At 43.4% G+C, this 5,574-nt stretch overlaps 1 long non-coding RNA gene across 1 annotated transcript; it reads right to left on the reverse strand.

Annotated features, from left to right (window-relative positions):
• Nucleotides 1–770: 770 nt before the first annotated feature.
• LOC122898718 lies at nucleotides 771–5,180 on the reverse strand. Its single transcript, XR_006383031.1, has 2 exons — nucleotides 4,884–5,180; nucleotides 771–931 (listed from the first exon to the last, which is right to left on the reverse strand). It is a non-coding gene; the product is annotated as an uncharacterized LOC122898718 (long non-coding RNA).
• Nucleotides 5,181–5,574: the final 394 nt, after the last annotated feature.

Consider the following 5,574-nt stretch of genomic DNA (forward strand, 5'->3'; position numbering starts at 1 on the left):
GTCAGCCAATGAGAAGGCTAGCAGAAAGCAAAAGCTAGAAAGCATGAAGGAGGCCCTAGGGATGAAAGAAGTTACTAAGTGGTCTTTAAGAATTCATCCATGTCCTCAAAGCAGAGTTTACTCCCTTGCGTGGTCTGGGCTCTGGAACCCCCCTCTTTAGGCTTACTAGTTTCCCAGTATCAAAACATGAATACACAAGTCCTTTACCAGGCATGTGATCTTCAACGAATGAATTAATTCCTCTTGTCCTCACTTTCCCCTCATGTAAAATTGAGGAATTTATACATCTTATGATTGTTGTGAGGACCAATTGAAATTACGGATCCTGGCATAGAGTTAAGGGCTCAGTAAACATTACCCTATGTGCCATCAGAGCTCATAGGAGGGGTTTTATAAACATTTTAGAAAATATAGAAAAGTTTGAAAAAAGTATTTTTATCAGTTAGAGAGAACAGGGTTAACATCTTTTTTTTTTTTTAAGATTTTATTTATTTATTTGTCAGAGTGAGTGCAGGCAGACAGAGTGGCAGGCAGAGGCAGACGGAGAAGCAGGCTCCCACTGAGCAAGGAGCCGGATGTGGGACTTGATCCCAGGACGCTAGAATCATGACCTGAGCTGAAGGCAGCGGCTTAACCCTATTTTTTAAGGCGTTTCCCCCTATTTTTTGCTTTGTTTTGTACATTTGTGCTGCATAGTTATGATTGTATTGAATTTCATATTCTGCCGTCATGGTCTGCTTGGGCTGTTATAACAAAATACTACAGACTGATTGGCTTAAACAACACACATTTATTTCTCACAGTACTAGAGGCTGGGAAGTCCAAGATCAAGGTGCTGGTAGATTTGTTGACTGGGAGAGCCATTTCCTGGCTTGTAGACAGCCACCTTCTCTCCTGCTGTCCTCATATGGCCTTTCCTTGGTGCATATTCCTGGAGAGAGAGAGAGAGAGAGAGAGAGAGAGAGAGATCTATCTTTCTCCCTTCCTTATCTCATAGAGGTACTAATCCCATCATGAGGGTCCCACCCTTCTGACCTCATATAAACCTAATCACCCTCTAAAGTCTCCACCTCAAATACCATCATATTGGGGGCTAGGACTTCAACTTGAGAATTTTGGGGGGCGGGACACAAACATTCAGCCCATAACACCTGCTTTTTGCCTCTTAATATTATTAGACCACTAACATTCTTCCTATCGCATTTTTGTCATTGTTTCCCCAATAAGGATTTTATTATTTTTTAATGACAAAATGCAAGGGGTGGAGTTGCTCTTTCTGTAGACAATTTTCTATTGCACAATACAATAGAGAGAAGATGGAATTGGATTCAGACAGGCCTGTTTTTGTAGTTTGTTTCTGCTGTTCACCGGCTGTGTCATCATATGCAAGTTACTTAACTGTAACTTGTAACCTGAGGTCTCCGTACAACAGAGATGATAGGCCTCTTCACAGGATTGTGGTGGGGCTTAACTAAGATAATGTATATTGCAATCACTACGTTAATAATATTCCTTTCATTAGATGCTGATTTTCTATCTCCAGCAATTCTGTCGCCTGAGATTTTGTAAATGAGGTGCGTGAAGGATGCAAAATGCAATGGTGAAATTCATTCATGGGCTGAGTCACAAAAAATGTCAAATTTTGTACTTAAACATCATTACTCAAAGGTGATGGGTATCAGAAGATGGTGTCCTCAGTGCCCCTGCTTTCTATCTTCAGAAGAATGTGTATATGTGTAAGTATTTCCTTGTTGGGACACTCATTACACATCATTGCAATTGTCTACTGACTTGCTCCATCACTAGATTGCACTCCCTTTGAGGAAGGGGCCTGCAAGTTTCTCACTTACACTTAAACATCCAGGATTCAGCTCAGGTCTTAGTTCAGAGAAGGCTCCCAATAAAGCCATGCTGAGCTGAATGTATGCCTGGATGGTTGGATGAATGGATGAATTAACATCATCTTGGAGAGAGGGCAGAAAAATGCAGTATTTGTCACCTTAACAGGATTACCATTCTCTTTCTATGTCCTGAGCAAGAAGAATGATTGGAAGTAATAAAAAATAACTAAGAAAATATAATGAAGGTCCAACAGAATTTAATAAAGCAGATGCGCACTGTCATCTTCCCAGGGGCTGAGGAAATTAGAAGTCGTGTTTGAGTCATGTACAGGATATGATGGCAGTCTCCAGGGCTCTGTTTATCAGCTTGGCTTGGGTAGAAAGTTTTTGTCATGATCTTTGTGAGAAGTCATGTAACCAAACCATCAAAAGTGTCAAGAGACAACCAGAAACTTACTAACCATGATTATAATTGCTTTAGCTTGTTTGTAAGTTTGAGGAGATTAAACATTATTAGCAATGTATGCAAGAGTTCCACATGAGCAAGGGGACAGGGCAAGTTAAGAACTGTCTAGTACCTGACCACTTGCTTTACAGAACGTCTGAAATGTAAGGGAGATTCGGGTCTCTCTGAGGTGCCAGTCCCAACATGCCCCACTGTTGGTTCTGAACCAGTTGAAGAGAGGGACACCAAAATCTCAGATCTAGACTGGAAAAAGTCACCTCAACATGAAGCCAAATTGGCTTCCTCCCACTTACCTACCCAGTCACAGGCAAGATCAATGAGGCAAGCAGCCTCCTCCTCACCTACCCTGGGAAGAGTCACCCTGTCACAGAGGAGGAGGAGGAGGAGAATGCTTACAGATCGCAAAACAGGAAACAAATGCAGGCCATGTGGGAACAACAACCTTGACTACCTTACTGCTGGCCAGGACAGGATTGTGAACTATTGGCAAACCATCAGTTACTTGTATGTTAGTAAGGGATTGAAAGACCAGAAATTTTGCTCTAGCAGAATGTTCTGGCTATCTCCTGCTGCTTAACAAACCCCTCCACAATGCAGTATTTTTTCCTTACCATTCTGTCTGTTGACAATCTCAGTTGGATGGTTCTTTCTTAGGGTCCTTTAGGTGGCTAATTGTCAGAGATAGTTGCTGGTGTTGAAATATTCTGGGGAATTCTTCATGTCTGGCCTCTGGGCTGGATGACTGGCCAGCTGGAAACTGGCTGGGACATCTATTCTCCATGGCCTTCTCTACTGTTGTGGCTTGGGCTTCCTCAAAGCATGGAGGAGGGAGTAACCAGATACTTATATTGCATGTGGCTGTCCTCATGGCAAATTTTCCAAGAAGCCTTGGTGAAAACTGCAAGGTTTCCTATGACCTAGCTTTGCAAGTCCTAGAACATGACTTCTGCTACATTCTATGGTCATACAGGTGATGAAGCCCAAGTCAGATTCAAGGGGAGGAGAACTAGATTCTGCCTCTCAGTGAGAAGAAGAGCCACATCTGTAAGTCAGGGCATCACTGCTCATTCTCACAAAGACCCTATATGGTAAGTGTTACAATCCCCTTTTTACCAGTGAGGAAGTTGAGGCTTATTAAGTGGCTTGGTGATCAATGGATGGCATAGTGAGAGATCAAACCTAGTTATGCCTGATTCTGAAGTTTTTCTCCGTCTGCTACATTATATTATCATGCGTCTATATTGAATCTTTCATTTTATGGAGGAGAAAATGGAGGGCACCCTAAATGCCTGTGAACTGGTAGATTCTCTTTTCTCTTTTTCTTTTTTTCAAGATTTATTTATTTACTTTTAGAGAGAGACCAAGAGAGCGTGTGAGCAGGGGGAGAGGAAGAGGGAAAAAGAGAGAATTCTGAAGCAGACTCCCCGCTGAGTATAGAGGCTGACTCAGGGCTCGATGGCATAACCCTGAGATCATGACCTAAGCTGAAATCCAAAGTCAGACGCTCAACCAACTGAGACACCCAGGCACCGCGAACTGGTAGATTTTTACAATAATCACTTTTATGACAGTTTCTCTGGCCCTGTATTTGCTCTTGTCTAAAATTAACGAGCTGATATTGAGCAAGACCCATATTCTACCTTATGAAATGTGCTAGAAGATGCACAAGACTTCTTTCAACCCCGAGCTCATCACGAGGGCTTTTCCAACAGCAGAACCAAGGAGGAGGGCCTATCCTGGTACCTCACTGCTGGAGGATGAGATTTCAAAGAAGCCCTTCCATTACCGTGTTGCTGGTGTTCCCATTTAGAACCCTCAGTCTCTCTCACTCTGTCTTGGAATCAATTCCAAAGTCCTTATGTTTACTAAAGCTCTCCATCAGCAGTTCTTAACTCTACAACACCCACTTTTAATCATAAACATTTTAAATATCTTTCTAAAGATCCTGAAATGGAAGTCATACTACCGACCCACAAAACTCAAAGGTAAGCACAGAGGAGTCCAAGGAAGGTACTTATACCAAAAAGGTATGGACTTTAATAAGTAGATACGGCAACACATCTTTGTTTTAAGATGTACACGATTAATGGTTCTCAAACTGTGATGAAGAGCCAGTTTAAAAAAAAACATTTTACTTTCGTAAAATACAATAAAACTGTTGCTATAAAGAGCCACTGGGATAAAGGTTCCCGGAAGGTTACTCTTAATTTTTGCGCTTAACTGACAAAGGACCCGTAAGTGTGTAGATGAGCTCTGGAAGGTGGATCCCACTTTGACTAGCACTGCTTTAGAGGAGTTAACTCTTACAGTCCTATTAGGTAGGTACTAGTTAGATTCCCCGTATTCCAGGTTAGGGACTGAGGGACTGAGGGGTTCTGGAGCCACCCAGAGCTCCGATCCAGATCCAGGCATTTTGGCACAGCTATTGTAGCCCTCTTGGCTGTGATGGGTACATATTAAGATTCCAGAACCCCTAGAGCATGCATAGCCCATGGGAAGAAACAGATAAATAACAGGTTAATTATTTTTGATAAAATTTTTATCATTGAGTAAAAATTTAGGGACAAGACTCTCACCCCACTGGAACAGTGCTCAGCTCCAAAACTCCTCTCCAGCCAGCTTTTCAGGAATTCTCTCATTTTACCTCCATGTGAACAGCACAAGTCTTGAAATTGCCCAAACCTCCAGTGTCCCATTCTGAGCCTTCACCAGCCCTCATTGTGAAGAGGCCTGGGCGATGGCGGGCGATGATGTCTCTTATGCCCAAGTTCAACATCTTTTCGAGCAACACGTGTGCCCCTCCTGAGGGAGGGTGGAGAGGACATGATGAGGACTTAATTGGCGCATCTGTTCCCACGTCTGCTCGTGAGCAGCCTGTGATCACAAACAACTCATTTAGGGGCATGTCAGTCTTTCCCCAAGAGGTACCACCCCCACACCATTTGTGGACCACACACTCAGGCATGTGAATCACCTCCCAGGATGAGTGACTATTGACTCACTGCTTCAGAGAGCTTCCTATTGAAGCAGCAGTTGCCCTACAGCCTTGGAAAGAGAGCAAAACAGCTTCTGAAGGAAATGAACACCGTCCCCTTGTTAGCTGTGAGGCCATCGCAGCTGCAAATGGGCCTCTCTTCCCATCAGCAACAGCATCCAAGTTTCTGCAGGCTCCTGAGGCCCTGGCCTTCCACAGCTCAAGGGGCAGCTTCCTTAGTCTCTGCAGCTGTGCCCCTTAGGGGCTCTGAGACTAATTATTTAAGAGGGACA

This window comes from Neovison vison, chromosome 2 (genome assembly GCF_020171115.1).
Source record: "Neovison vison isolate M4711 chromosome 2, ASM_NN_V1, whole genome shotgun sequence".
Classification (NCBI taxonomy): Eukaryota; Metazoa; Chordata; class Mammalia; order Carnivora; family Mustelidae; genus Neogale; species Neogale vison.